The sequence below is a fragment of the Boleophthalmus pectinirostris genome, unplaced genomic scaffold (genome assembly GCF_026225935.1).
Source record: "Boleophthalmus pectinirostris isolate CB_2022bp ecotype Guang Dong unplaced genomic scaffold, ASM2622593v1 HiC_scaffold_15, whole genome shotgun sequence".
NCBI classification, from domain to species: Eukaryota; Metazoa; Chordata; class Actinopteri; order Gobiiformes; family Gobiidae; genus Boleophthalmus; species Boleophthalmus pectinirostris.
In genome coordinates this window covers 28,174,240-28,190,381 of record NW_026571070.1, presented here as the reverse complement: position 1 = coordinate 28,190,381, position 16,142 = coordinate 28,174,240, and the positions used below count along the sequence as shown (strand labels likewise).

Below are 16,142 nucleotides of genomic sequence, written 5' to 3'. Positions count from 1 at the left end.
GAAAGTAATTTGAAGTCTGACGGTATTAATCAATGCACGTGAACTAATAACACAGAGGAGCGCTTCCTGGATTTCCACTGAATGACCTCATACAGTTGGCCAAGTGTTTTCAGCTCTGGAGAAAAGGTCAGACTAAATATTTTGGATTACTCAAACATGCATGAATGAAACAAAACACAACTCCAGGTATGCTTTCAATGAGGAAATAACATGGCTAATGGCTTAAGAAACTTGATGAACCATAATATAGGACCTTTTAACCTCAACTTAAACCAACTTTCTAAATTGTGTGAATAGTGCAAAAGTGGAATTTAAATAAGATCCTAAGTGTTCCTAGCCAAATCTTCAAAAGACAATTTGTCATGATAAGCATCCTGCGTTACAGTAAACATGAAAGTGATCCTTCCCAAAGTCCCAGAGCACAAATGTTTACTTTTTCATCTATTCTTGTGCCTCTGGGTGACTCGCACTCATGAAGTGACTGGTAGCGGAACTTTGGCATGTTTACATAGCCGCGTCTTTAACACATGCTATTAAAAGCGCCTGGGAGCGTACAGTTCATTAAGCCTGTCGTCATTCACTCTGTCACCAAATTCAGACGGCGCGTTGGAATATTAGACGGTGATTTTTCTTTGCTGAAAACCTTGGACCGTCCAAGTCGAAGTCAAAACAAAACCGTTGAGATCATTTGTGGTCTGAGCTGCAGCTGTGCTCATTAGCGGCGAGGGGATTTAGGAGCGCTGGCTTTCTCAAGTGGTGGCCCGGTGACAGGGGAAGTCGCTGACACTTCACTTGTAACTTCAAGGAGTCGGAGAAGAACGTCGTAAGTATGAGACAAAGATAAACAGCTCAAGAGAAGCTAAATAGCCTTCTATGCCGCTGCCCATCTGGGAGTTACACAGGAAGTAACTAAGGTAATGTATTTTCAGGCATCTTGGGAACACACTCACTCTTTGTAATTCCCAGATGGTCCGTACTGTTTTATTAATAAAGAGGGCAGCTGTGAGGAAAACATTAAGCTGGAAAAAGCATGTATGAAATCTTTGTGGGTCTTTCCTCATAGTATGGTCGTAATTACAGCCATGATCAGTGATTTAGTTGTTCTCTTAAGCTTCTCCTGGGAGACTAGCAGATGCACTTTGATATGTATAGGACACTTGCTCTACCTAAATTAGTGTTGTCATGATGCTAACATTTCAAACTCGATTTCGATACTACTGTAAGGAATAGTCTTGATACTCAATATTGATTTCTTTAGACAATGTAATGTGATTTTCAGCATTAAATAATAGTACATATTACCATGTGGAATTATATCTGTGTAATCCCTCAGTGGTCCAGATAGGTTCCATAGGCCCATGGGTGTATACTAGTCTATGTGCTCTTATACTTGTTCTGATACAGCTCAAGATCATTCTAAAGATACTAATTTCTGTCCTGTGAATGGCTATTTTGTAATGATACCTGCTCACGAGTATCTAGATTTGATACTACCTTTAGTATTGATTAGTCTTTGATTTTTTATACTTTTGACAATCCTAACCTAAATACACTAGTCTGATCATTTTCAAGAGGGAAAGGTGATTCTTATCAGCTGAGAAAGGTCCCTTTTAAGATCCCAATCTCCATCGCAGAATCATAAGATAGCTTACACATTCTTTGTGTGGTTATAATTACAGTGCATTCCCAAGTTGCCCCAGAACTCATAACCTCTTATCAGGTGTAACCCTACACTGGTCTCAACTTTAACCCCCATAGCCCTTACTCCTGCTCTTCCATGCAAACAAAAGGTAATTGTGAGCAGCTGTGGAACCTGGGTGACTGCTTCTTCTGAGTGGGACACGAGCCAAATATTTGCCCCAGTCCTGCGGCTGCCCCCGATCGTGGTCTTGGAAACCCTGGGGTGAGCTCAGCAACAAGATGTCCAATGAAGTTATGGAAAGTAGAGCATAGACAACACAGAACCTAAAGAAGACATATTGTGCTTGTAGCAGTGTGAAGACGTTTCACAGTTTGTCTAAACAGCTTCTTCAGATCTGGTCAGATTACCTTTAGACACTATCTCATATCTGCATGAAGGGAGGAACTTTACTGAAACTACACATATCGTGCTTGTGTTTGCTATATAGTTATAATCTATGACACCCGTGCATCATTGTGTTATAATTTAGACATTTGAAATCACAATATTGACCTAAAATGATATAATAAAAGAAGCAAGTCCACTAACATTTGTGTTAACTGCGGTGCCTGGGAGCTGACATTGCCTTAAACATCATCACAACGAAGACCTATGAAGTTGTCGGCACCTCCTCTGGATAGCTGCACATCACGCTAGCGGGTAGAAGATTTTTTTTTTCATTTGTACCAAAATTACTATGCAACGCTGCCAAATGCTACACGTATCACAGATTAAAGAAAATAGAAGTGGAGAACAAAGTAAGTACAGAGCAGTAGGTTGAACCGAGGTTGAACGGAACAATGACGTCTTGAATACAGGAGTAGAAAGATTGCTCAAACCTGCATGAATCTAAATACAACTTAGAGACAGTAAATGTGAAGGGAAACAACTATAACATAATGTCTATAATGTCCTTATTATGAATTATTAATGCTACTTTAGAACACTTAAGCTTTTGTAGTATGGAAAATACCAAAAATCACTGCATGAGGAGTGAAGCAGTTTGGATGTATCTTAAACCATTTGCTATTAGCATGAAGTTACTGAGTAGTCAAGGCAATTTTAATGCTGAAATGATAGAAATGGTGAGGTTAAAAACTTGGAAAACATAGAGGAGCACCCTCGATTGCCACCTGATGACGTCATGCAGTGGTGTCAGACGTTTTGAGCTTTAGAGATAGAGCCAAAATATACAAGACTGCTCTGAATGAAGTTAAACACAGCTCCAGGATTTTCTTTTCCTGGGCTAAAAACTCAAGTCAATTTAGCACAATATCACAACATAAACAAAGTTCTAGACAAAAATATATTGCACAGTCCAGTTTTCTACTAAGGAAATTGAAATAGGAAGTAAACTGAAGAATAAGTTGGAGGGTGAAAAGTTTGGTACATTAATAACAGTACCAGTAAAAGTGAACTAGGGCAAAGGCAGTTCATGGGTTTTATTGATGGCTCACAACTTTGAATGAGAAGCTACTGCTGCTAAACTTGTGCATGAGTTACAATATAATTTACATTAAATTAAATACATTATAAATCGCCTTTAATCTTGAGCCCTTCATCTTAAAATCTCTAATTTCCAGATACATGGTTACCCATTATTTGAAGTTCAATGACAAAGGCCCCTAAAATATTTATTAGTTGGGTTATGCTTACAGTAATGAACTTGCTTTGGAGTACATCGAGCACTAAAATTAAAAGTACATTTCATCAAAGTTATCATAAACAAGAGTTAATAATTGCTGAGCCCTATAGTAGAGTGTTCCCACATGGTTGGCTAAATGGTGGCTTCATCCTGCGTGCCATTCATCTCTATGTCTCCTCCTCTTCCCTGACAGCTCAAAAGAGCCGACTGTGCCACAACAATGCTGTGATTGGTGCTCTTTAGGAGGGGTGCGCGGGGTCCCTACCCCTCCCTCACTCATCATTCGGCAGGCAGGTGGACCACAAAGTCCCCTGATTCTTTTGTTGGGTCAAAACTAAAAAAAAAAAAGATGTCCATACCCCCTGGCTGAATAAATCCTGTCGTCATGGGATAATTTGCTAATAAAAAACGAAGCAAGGGTGGGGCTATATGGTTGGTTATATGGAGAGGGAAAAGGTTGTGGTTGGATTTTAATATGGGTTTAGGAATGGAGCGGGAGTTAGTGTAAGTAATAGAATGAAGCAATAGACTTAGCTGAGAAATTTGTCAGGGTTGAAACATCTGTTTATGAAATAGCTGTGGTAAGACCTTTTTATTGCTCAGGGTTTAAAAGGGAGAAGCCTTAAGTGCAAAAGGTCCGCTGCTTTTTGTGGATCAGAAAAAGAAGCATGGCTAAAGTGTTTAGGGAAGAAAACCCACACTTGAGTGCTTTGAAAACATCAGCAGACGGAGGCGAGATATACCCGAGAGTCAGGGGCCACCTCTTTTAGGCAGCCATTTAAATGATCAACAGTAAATAGAGGGGAATGTCATCTGACAGAAATAAAGTTCCCGTTAAGAGCGGGGATGGAAAGTAATTTACAGATACGCTGTCCCCGCCATCTTTGTGCCTCCCAGATAAGGTTTCATTTCAGAAACGGATAGGAGACATTTTCACTTACGGGCCCCCATTCTGGGACACCTGTGATAACAGCTTGTGGACCCCTAATTGAAAATGGGTTTCAAAATGGATTTTCACTTTTCTTCCTCCTCTCTCTCCCCCTTCCCTCATGACCGCCTCCCCTTTCCTTGTCTATTCCTTCCAACCCGATTTTTCTGTGGTGTTCCCTTGTCGTCGGCAGAGGGGGGCGATACAGGGGACAGGGTGGGAGGGAGTGAAGAACTAGGGAGGAAGGCTACACGGGGAAAATGGAGCGTTGGGAGCAGATCATCTCTCAGCCCATGTCACAGCGATGACAGCCGCGTGATCCGTCTTATTAATGAAATCATTGATCACTTGATGGGACTCATAATCAACTGTTTCTGTGTCTGTGTACTGCCCCATCCCCTCCTCCGCCTTCTGCCTCCTACAGCCACCATGGCTTTTATCCCTCATGCCCTGATTGACCTCATATTACAATAAATAAAAAGAAAATTAATTAGAACACACAGGAACTGCCATTAAGAAATGACAAGCAATTTATAAATAATGACAGGTTTTGAATAGCAAAACTACCTAGAGTGAGTACAGATTCACTTAAATGCCTTATTATGATGACTTTTTAGAGCTTTTAGCAATGCATTGTCATTTCCTCTTTAAAAAATACATTGCATTTTGTTTTACCTTGTGATGTCATTAGGTGGTAATGTTGGGAGTGCTTGTCTGTGCTTTCAAAGTTCATACATTTTGACCACACTCATTCTGACCATTTTCTTACTCAAATCGCTTATACATTAACTCAGCAGGTATTGTTTTTAACCTGATTTGAACTGACTCACATATCACAAATTTTTACCAACGCTAAGATGTCTTGAAATATTTCAAAAAATCTCAAATAGTGTTATCACATTATAAAAATTTCAAACATGATTTCAGTATCGATTCTGATACCACTATCTATCCACAATACCACTATCACTACCACTCATCAAAATCACTTTATTTGGACAATAGAATGTAATTTTCAACATTAAATCATAGTTCTTTCTTTTATATTCCCATATTGTCTTATATCTGTGTAATCCCTCAGTGGTTCAGGCAGTGGTCCATGGGCTTATACTACTCTATGTGCTCTTAATACTTTTTTATTTCTGTTCTGTGGATGTGACTTCTTTGTACTGATACTTGCTCAAATGAGTATTTAGTTTATACTAAATATACTTTTTGATACTTTTGACAACCCCAATAGTGCATAATTTATAGGATTCTTAAAACCTTCCAATTTCACATCAACAATAGTCATTTCAATCTGACAAAACTTTGATTAGAGCTTATTATGTGACTGTGTCCATGTGGAGTTGTGGAGGTAGCGGCCCAGGCTGTGTGTGTTGCCCCTCTCTGGGCTCTGCCTGTGGGGGCTAATGAGAGAGGACTGATGGAGGGATAAGGGACCTCATGGGAGCTCCGGCTGGCCCATGGGTCAAACAGCACAATGGAGGAGGCGTTATAGAGGCTGACACACAACCCCACACAGGAGAGATGGGCCTTTGGTGTCCAAACCAGAGCTCTTTCTCAAATGAATATTACACCAACGATTTATGAGTGGAAAATTGTTCAGAATTATCCCAATAAGGTTTTACAGATTGTGCATGTACTGATTGCTTTATGGTAGATTCACCTATCGCCAGTTTTAAGGGAGAGTTTAGTAACTGTTGTTCTTGAAGTCTGTGTCATGGTTATGAAATTGTCCCTTTCTAAGCAAAATACACGACTTGCAAGTGAGCGGTGTCTACCAGGTGACTTTAAGTAGGGCTGGACTCAAAATATTAATAAAGCAATACATCGTTACAGACTTCTTTGCAGTATGTGTATCGATACAGAAATGCATATTGTGATTTTTTTTTTTTTAGCAACATAAGTTAATTTGTAAATAATAAGTTGTACACTTATTAATCTGCTGACTACTGCAATAAGTCTGAATCTTCTGGGCAGATAAGGTGACTTATTCAAAGGGCAATTATATTCTGATATTCAGGGCATTGTGAACATGAAAATCAAACAAATGTGTTTTGTTAATCAAACACTAAAACATGATTTGTTAAACATTTAATTCTCAGAACTACTCTCATATTTTGATAAGCTAAACTGTAAGAATTCTATAACTTTTTTTCTTGCTTTTAATCCAAGTATAACAGAAAAAAATGCTAACTTTCATTATTATTTACAACAGTGTGTTAAGTTGCATTCTATGACTTTTATGAGAAAAAACATTTAGAAAGAGTGACTTTGCTTGTGAGAAAAGCCTTTGCTTCATGTTGTTTGGTTAGTCTTAAGTCATTTAGAAAGAAAAGGTGTTTGTATTGTTCTGTAAATGTAGCTTTCTCCAGTAGCTACCACCTGTAGAGCCAGTTTGTAAAGTATCCTCTGGCCCCTGAGAGTGAATGGTCTTTTCCTTGCCGCGCTGCAGACATTTCATGGACCTCTGCACTGAAGGCAATTTCCGGCAGCAGTGGGGGGACCAGCTTTGGCAGAGTCACCTCGCAGGGACCCGAGGCGCTGGATTAGCTTAGCCACGCTGCTGCTTGGGTTGGAGGGGAACCTCTTCAGCCCGGCCACTGTCTGGCACATTTCCTGCTGCCTGGATATACCCTTTGAAACCTTGCTGTTTTCCAAATTCTGGAAGCTGCATAGGACGCTCCTAGAGTTCTTGATGCTATGGAGAAGTAACCGTGATAGGGTGTGAGTTTGTGTAGTTTTGTTGGTTTGCATTCAGACAGTTTCAAAGGGATTTTTGAGGTCAGTGTACACATTTTGAATAGAGAATGACCGATGTGTGGTTTTTCATGGCTGATGCTAAATCAGATTTTTTACAGTCCAGAGCATCCAATGACTGATAAGCTCTGTTGATATTTTTGGGACAATATGTAAGACCAATTTTAATAATTTTACCTACTTTACACTTCTTCATTTAAATTTAATCACATTATCCCCCAAGAGGCAATTAAAAGGCACAGATAGTAGCATATTTGTAGACATCACCGCGGTGTTTCATTACTAACTTGTTAGAGAGAGTGTAGCATTTTATGCAGTGCCAATTTTTCACAATACACATTATACACTTCATTTATTATAGGTGTTTGGCCCATACAAAATATTGGTCTATGCTGAAGATTGAGGGCCAAAAGCCCAATAGCATGCTAAAAGTGCAAATATATCTGCCAACCATTATTTTGGTCTATTTCTAATTTCAGTTCTATTTAGTTACACTTTATACACAGAAAGGCCCAGTCCAGGCATATATGAACTTTGTAAATTGCAGTAAGTTCTCTGTATATGCTGGTTAGAGCTGGGACCAAACTGCCAAACTTCCAGTTAAAAGATGACCTCTTGTGAACCTCTTTCATCCACTCAAACCTAAATGACCAAGAACACTGGTTGCTCTTCAGTGTTTTCTCTTCTAATAAGTTCTGATAGTTGCTGGCGACCATCACAAAGAGCCCTTATGAGACTTAAAGTCATTTTCACTGGCATGCTGAGAGCCAAAAAGGCCTGGAGGTCAGAGGTCACAGAGGTCAGATAAAAGTCTCTGAACCAACAGGCCACTTCACAAAGACAAGTCAGGATAGCCCCACAGCCACGCCGGCCCTCACTCATCCCCTGCACCGGCCCCAAACTCATAAACCCATAAAGCAGGAACACTAGTTGATTATTGGGGTCTTCTGTCTATTTGCTGGTCGCATCAGTGGCCTCCCTCCTGCCAGCAGTAACAAAGCAGGAGTAGCCCAACCCCGCCAGCAGAATTTATTGTGGTGTGTTCCTCTCAGGCTCACACCTTCTTACCGCACCAGGGCGCAGCCTGAATGGGACTCAAAGGGTGAAGCAGCAACAAGTGTCCCACCACCTCCACCCGAGCTGTTTATACGACCCTGTGCACAAAGACAGAGCAGGCTTATTGACTGGGGTTTTTGTCACAGCCAGTAAATTTGAGACAGTTAAAGGATCCATTTCCAGTCTGGTTTAGTGCACAATAGAGAAGGTGCTTTTATGTGGTGGTGTTTAAATAACTAATTCAGGTTGGATCACATATAATTTTGTGTGTCAAGATTTAACTTAACCTAACTGGCATATCCCCCACTCCATGAGACATATTATAATAAAATATATATTTAAAAAAACAAGGGTTGAATCATAGTTACTACAAAAAGCTCCAATCATAACATCTTTAATAAGCTAAAATGTCCAAATCAATGGGGCAGTGTTGAGTATTTTAAGTGCCTGATTGTTGTGATCCTCGTGTTAATTGAGTGGATAAAGTAAAGGCCTGCTCTTAGGATGAGAAGAGAAAAAAACCCAGTCGGACTTAATCTGTCCCCCCTGACCTCCACACCCTCTGGGCCTGGACCCTGGCCCCTCTCACTGCTCGGTTCCTCGCGGTGTGAAAGAGGAGCCAGGATCAAAGGCCATAAAGCATGGCAGTGATTTCTGCTGATTGATTAGAAGCAGAGGTTGAAGGAGCAGCGGCGCGCTTCCCACCCTCTGGTGCTGCGCGCGCTTTCTCCCAGGGCTCTTGTAAATAGCTGCGGCTCTAAGTGTGAAAAGAGTTGCAGCGATTGGCAGACGCGGCCTGCAGAAGCTTGCACACTGGAAAGGCTGGCTGAGTTCTCTGCCTGCTCTTCCTCTTGGATGGCAGGGGGTGTCAGTTGATAAGAAGCATTTGTTGTCTTGCCTGAATCTGGGGAGGGACAGCGTAATCCCTTTGCCCCGCTCTGTTTTCGCAGAGCTGGAGGAAAAGCAGAGAAAAGAGGAGGAGGAATTGATTTTCAGAGCGAGGGCATGCGGAGAATTGAACTCAGATGTGTAGCAGAGACAGCGTTTGAAAGAAACAGCGCACTGGCGGGGAAACAAATGTCTGTAGCTTACAGCCAAGGGGCCATGCAGCTTGAACTTGAGCAAGGCCTTCTAATGTTAATCAATTGCATAGCTGTCTTTCAGCATTCTGTAGCCGCCGCCTCCTTCTCCTCCCCCTGTCCCAAACCCAACACTGCTCAGGGCCTCCTGACAAGCAGTGCCCCTGTAAAGGCATTTTAATAGGCCTGTGCCATTTAGTGCTATTCAGAATCATTCCTGAACAAAATATCACAGATATTTGTCAGCAGAAAAGAGAGTAATTGCCTGTTCTCATGCACATTTTGGTCAGTGAGATTTTCCAAGAACTTCAGATAGGCCACTCACTGCACATTACTATGTTTCAAGTCATTCTCTATATATCTCTATGTAAGTTATAACCTGCAATTACAAATTATGTGAATGGTCAGTAAAAACTGGACTCCTCTGCATGTAATGTACTTAAAAACTGTTTTAATGAAACCAGAACTAAAACTGCTGTTCACCTTCAGTGGTAGTTTTTGTTCTCATAGTGATGGGCTGAATTTCTGAGAGTATCATGTTACCAACAGCTCCATTCCCAACATATGTCCCCATGTGTGTTGGTAAGTGTACCCTTGCTAGCACATAATCATTTTCCCCACCATTCCACAAACTGTACCCACACTGTGCGCAGCTGTAGGCCCAGTTTGCCGACCTCATGACTTCATCTTGGCGTTGCTGTCAGAGGCAGCCCAGCATTATGTCTCCACTCGGGCTCAATGGGCTCTTTGTTCCGGGCCTTGGCTCCGAAGAGGCTCAGCGTGGGGCTGCGTGAGTCCGGCGGTCCCTCAGCGGCTCCGGAGGGGCAGCCAGGCAGGGCGGAGTGGCGAGTGATGCTGTACGGAAAAAGGATGAGGGGGATACAGGAGATTCTGGAGGAAAGACATGGGAACTGGGAAGATGAGGGATGGGCGCTATAGGAAAGGCGTAAGTAAAACCAGGTTTACATGTAGCACTGTTACATACACACCGAAGTTAAGTCCATAGAAATGAGGGCATGGTATACTCTGATTGAAGTAACTAACTATATATCCAGCGAACATCTAACTCTTAAAATGAAATGGTTGGACAGACTTGTTGGAGTGGACCACACGGCAAGTATCAAATTGTGATTTTTCTGGCAAGCATTGCAGTGACGATTAGATTTGAGATTTATGTTTTAGTAATAGGATTCTGTTCAAAGTTCACATTTTAAATTAGACTGAAATATGCCCTGACAAATACAAGAAACACATTTCAAGACATGTTTATACAGATCCAAACTACAGAGTTGGAAGGTTTTTTCATGCAGAAAAAGACAGGGTATTTTGTTTGTGGAAGAAATGATGGTACATCACTGTCTTTGAGATATGATAGTGATTTTGGTTCATTTACAAGTTATTCCCCATGCTCTATGGACAAACTTAAAACATGTCCTGTTGTGGCAGTACAAAGCAAAATGATCATCCTCATGAAATCCATTTTGAGGTAGTCACACTTCAGATTGATATGCAAAAGGGTTGGAGGTGTGAGGCAATTGCTCCCAAAGTACAAGAGCAATGTGCAAGAGGACAGAGAGCCAAGACAAGACACTGACCTCTCATAGTTCGTATATTATAATGTATATTCTGAGCAAACATTGCAGAATTCAAACTCTCCTTGATGTAAAGATCAAGATATCTAATTTGAAAACAGTGTTAAGGAAGTTATGCAAATAAGACAGCGCGGTGCTGAGGAGAGCTCTTGCACAGATTAATCCCAGAAGACTTCTATTTATTCCATTTACTCTGGCAGCAGTGTATAATCTGAGCTGCTCTGTGGTGTGGAATGTTGGATTAATGGCAGAGAGATTGGAGAGCAGGATCACCGTGGCCAGAGTGACAGAGGAGGTCATACATAAAGAAGGCTCTTTACACAAAGGGCAAGAGAGCAAGAGGTAGGGCCCAGCGGTGGAGAAGTGAAGACGATTTAAAGACAGGACGAGTATTGTACTTTCATTCAGTACCATGTGCAGGAATTTTGTATTAGAGGCAATTTGGAAAGATATACAAACAATTATACTTCTTCAACAGACTTGTCACTTTCAGACTAAAAGAGGTAGAGCTCCACAATTTTGGAAATAATAAAATATTCACATTTCGACAAGCATTGCAATTGTGATTTGAAATTGTATATTTTAATAGTAGGGTTCTCTTCTTAGTGATTATTTTAAATACACCCATTGCCACCTTTCAGATTCCAATATATTGTATAACCCTAGAAGGGAGAGATTTAGGCACACTGTAAAATAAATTAAATCAAACTTTTTTCTTTTTTTAAGGGTCAATTTACCAGTTGAAGAAAACTATTAACATTTAACAATCTTTAAAATATATAGAACCCACAATTTTGAAATCACGATCACATTTTGGCAACTCTACGCTGTTACAGAAAAGGTCTGCAAGTACAATACCACGCTGAAGTTTTTCAGAAAGTTTGTAATGTTGATGACAGATTTTTATTATTGCTATAATACTAATCCGCGTCCTGGAAATCTGCCAAATTCCACTCACTCGGCAGTCCTTACGTGGAAAAAGCCCAGACCACCTGCAGTAAAGACTCAATTAGTTCCTCTTGGGTCCGTGCGCATGACATATACAGCCTATAGCATCTGATCATTCAACTTTTCCTCCTGCCACTTGAGAGCCACTTATCTAATCACGTCCCCCTGTCATCTCCAGCCTCTAGCCCCTTCCAGCAGACAGCGCGTAAGTCTGTTTGGCCAACACGGAGGATCCTGTAATCTGAAGGGCTTTCCCTGACTGCCACAGCCACTGTAATGAGGGGGTCCGCCTTTCACCTTCATTTTGGGAGAGCAAGGCCTAGATTAGAGCGTGTTCATCAAGCCGACACTCCCAGTCATTAAGGAGTCAGTCACAGCAACATCACCTGAAGATGGATCATTATTTGTACATTTTCTGCCTGCTTGTCTCCATGGAGATGTTATTGTGTTCTATGTAATGTTCCACAGTATGTTTCACAGAACTGCTTATGGAGAGAAGCAATTTCCATAATGAGACGAGACACGAGATTGGGACCACAAGATCGACACAAGACAATTTTGCGACATAGTTTATAGAAATCAATAGAACTGCAGTTCAGTTCACATGTTTGATTTACTTCTTTATTGCTTTTTGGAAATTTTACTTGCCAGCATTTAAACACACATTTTTGTCCAATTCAGATGTAAACGCTGAAAAGAAAAGCTCACAAAATAACTTTTCTGTTTTGTGCACAATTTTGTGGATATGATCTTGTTCCATTTCTAGGCACGCAAAACAAATAAATGTTAGACAAATGCTAGACATGCCATTCTAAAAAATTCAGGGGAAGCCATCAAATAACATTTCCTTAGGGGCAAGCAGATACCAGTGTTCCACCATCACAAAGGTTTTGCAGTACACCTTTAAAAAGGCCTTATCACTTTGACCAATACAGTTTTCAGTAACAATTGGTATTTTTATGTAAACTGTATTATTTGGTTAAAGTCTTATCCACATGATCCAAAATTCGATGCTATAAGACCAGTGCAGCATTTTGTGGCCAAGAGCACCCAACTTGGGGATTAGCATAGTGTGCATGTTTTACATTGATAGTGTAATCTCATTTGACTATCTAACCCGATGGTGGTGGAAACCTGAACAGAATTTTGCTAACGGTTTCCTTTGTAGTTCACATGTCAAAGATGAATCCATTTGGAATTGTGGGAGCCCAGTGGAATTGAAAATCACGTGAGCTGTTATTTTATGGCATTTGGCTTATGGTTTGGAATTCCGATTGTCATGGTTTGTGTTAAAGAGGCCTCATGTCTGATTGTGATGGGTCAGAGCAGTAAGCATTACCAGCTGCACTTCAAAGGGCCGGCCGCACTGTTCTTTAACCCAGATCCGTCACACTGGTGTAGCCCCTCATGCAGCCTGTAATGTAGACATTCAACAGAGGGCTCTGGCTGGGACGAGAGGGGGTTTATGGATATGAATTAGCTATTACTTATAACTGCAACATGTCAAAAGTGCTCCACTGTGTTCTCTGAAGCTTTTAAAATAATACAGGCAATGGCATTGTACTCCAGGCTAGTACTGTGCATAATGATCTACATTTAACAAGACTATAACCAAAATGTTTAAGCAGACATCACTCATTTTGATATTTCATTATAATATGATGTAATATTATTGTATGAATTTCTATGGCCTTTACCACCATAGCCATATACCACTGTACCATGTTACTAGTAACTCGAAAAATGTTTTTAACTACTGTTGACAAAACATGCTTGTCTAAAATGGAAGTCTTTGCCAGGTTTGATTGACTTGCATACAGGAAAGGAGTAAACTTTTTCCTTGCAAAAATGATGAAGACTCCTCTATTTATCAGTCAGCTAAGCAGGTATAGAACTAACATGAACTTGTTCATCACATGCAACAGCCTAATCACCCACATGATAGGGAAAGACTGGGAGAGTCCACTTCTGACTCTGGCATTCACCAGTCATTGATAAAGTGCTTAGCAGCAGGAAAATTAATGAATCTGGGCCGACTGAAGAGGGTTTGGGGAGGAGGGATATGGAGGAGGGCTGTTGGAGAGTAATCCTGTTCCAGCTAAATGGCTGATCCCTCTCATTCCTTAGATATCAAATGTCAAAAGTTAAATTAGCCTGCTTGCCACAGATAGGAGTTAACATGCTTTTAAATGAGGCGTGGGATGCCAATTCCTTTCCTCTGCAAGATGGCGGGCAGGTGTCTTAAGTATCTAATTATACAGCTTTTGTTGAATAATGACTTCTTGTTTTAATAGAATGCTCTGTGTTTTAGTAGTCCATGTTTGTGACGTGTGTGTTTACTCAGTGCTTTAAAGCATCATCATTCACTTGGCGTTCTTTTCTTGATTCTTATTCAGGAGGTTTTTGTGTATTTTAAGGTTGGAAAGAACTACAGTAGCATTTCAGCTTCATTCATTCTATTTTGTCCAAACTTTTGGCTCTGTATGTCTTTGTTTTGGCTTCATATTCATTTCTCTTGGCGACCACACTCTAATCTAAGTGCCACAGACTTGGTCAGGATCACTCTGGTGTCACTCTGAGGCCCAGCGGAAATCTGGCCTGCTCTGGACTGGTGGGCAGTGTGCCTACATCCACCCTGAAAGACCACTATCCCGACCGGTTCTAATTGTGCACTAGCATGCAATCACTCCATATTGTTACAAAGGTCAGTTCAAATAACTACCAGGTTATGGCTGATGATAGTTGGCATGTAAAGCAATGCTTATTCAGTCTGTAAGCCATTCAGAGTGCTAAATGGCATTTCTCCCTCTTTGAAGCACTGATCAAATGCGTTTCTTGAATGAGTCTCCATAGAATGCAGGCCAAGGTGCCCTTTGAGTGAAAGACCTCAAAAGTACGACTATCCATGGTCAAAACGCATCAGTGTACATTTCAGAGTCAGTGCTTTCAGCTCACTCTTTGCTCACTGCTCATTCCCCCTCACAATGTGGCCCTGATGAAGGGTAGTGGGGTTTCGACAGCTCTACGGTGGGCCTGTACCCCTAATGGGTGAATAAGAAGGGGCGGCCAGGGGCAGGCGGAGGCTCGGCATGACACAACCCCGCTGTGAGGCTGATTTGAGGTGAGCGCAGGGAAGAAGGAAGGAGCTGTGCAAGGCTTTGATTTGCCCCTCCCCAGCCCCGGGGCTCTCAGGCTGGGACTGCGAGATGCTGAGCTCTGGGTGCATCCCGGTGGACCCCCGGCGGCAGTGAGAAGGAGCTGGGACTGAGGCACAGAGCTGAGGGGCTGAGCTGTGGGCTGCTAACAGGCAAATTGAGATGTGGGAGTCGTCGAATTAGCTTAGATGATTATTGAAGAGGGCATTTGGCGGCACGTAGTGGGAAATCAATGCCTGACAAAAGGCATCTAACCAAGAGAGAACATCCTGACCTGCCATTGCTTCCCTGTAATTTAGCCAAACATCAATCATTTACTGATGATCACAATAGCCAGTTTAGCTTATACAAAGTTTGAATGTCAAACTCTGATAAAGTTAAGATTTTACTATTTTTTTCAAGCTTTTTGTTGTAACTTTTATTACAAGTGCATTACTGTAAATTATTAGGGTAACACGACAAGTTCATGAAATGCTGTATATAATAAGTGTCAGTGATGGAAAATGTAAGTTTATCAAGTCAAAGATCCCTGCAAATTTTATTATTTTGTTACATTCCTTGTGAATAACTTTGCAATTTGTCAGCTTTGAACACATTGTGCATTAGTTAAGAATAGATGTCACACTTTATGATACACCTAAATGCAAAGATATTCAAATTATTATCTGTTACAAAGTATTTTTCTTAGTTGTTGTACATGGACCTTTGTTAAAACCCTGTAACCTTTATGTACAACAACCTCTGCGCTACAAAAGCCCCCTGCTTCTCGTGTCATCAAGCTAATCAGCCAAGACGTTTATCGGAAAAAGTACCTCACACAATTGGGCTAATCTCTCCTGCTCCTGTTGTGTTGGGTTCGGCAGACTCGGAGCGGTCTTCCTTTCAGCCCTGCTCTAATCGTGAATCATTCCCAGTGTCTATTGCGCCAATGCCAGGGCCAGTGAATCAGGTAAGCCTAAGCCGCTTGGAGAGGTGCTCTTATTAAACCCTAGCCAGCCGCTGGAATTTTTCATCCCCCTCTCATTGTTAATTGGGGAGACTTGAGTCTTTCCCGGGAGTTGATTTGCAAGAGAAAGAAAAAAAGGAGCAAGAGATTATTGCACAGGAGGAGAGGCGCTTTGAAGGAGTGTTGATGGTATATCCTTCGCAGTATTCTGTTGCTAGCCAAAACCTGTTTGTGCCACCCGTTGTTTAAGAAGTTCGAAGGTGGATGGCGGCTTTCGCTCAGAGGTACAGCAACAACAACAACTCATGATGTTTGGGCCTTTACGGATTTACAATTGGCACTAGCTCTT

The 16,142-nt window shown here is 41.4% G+C and overlaps 1 protein-coding gene across 1 annotated transcript in view; it reads left to right on the top strand.

Moving 5' to 3' along the window:
* The window catches only part of gli3 (GLI family zinc finger 3), a 146,340-nt gene that overhangs the window by 19,061 nt on the left and 111,137 nt on the right, over positions 1-16,142 (top strand). The window lies entirely within an intron of this gene.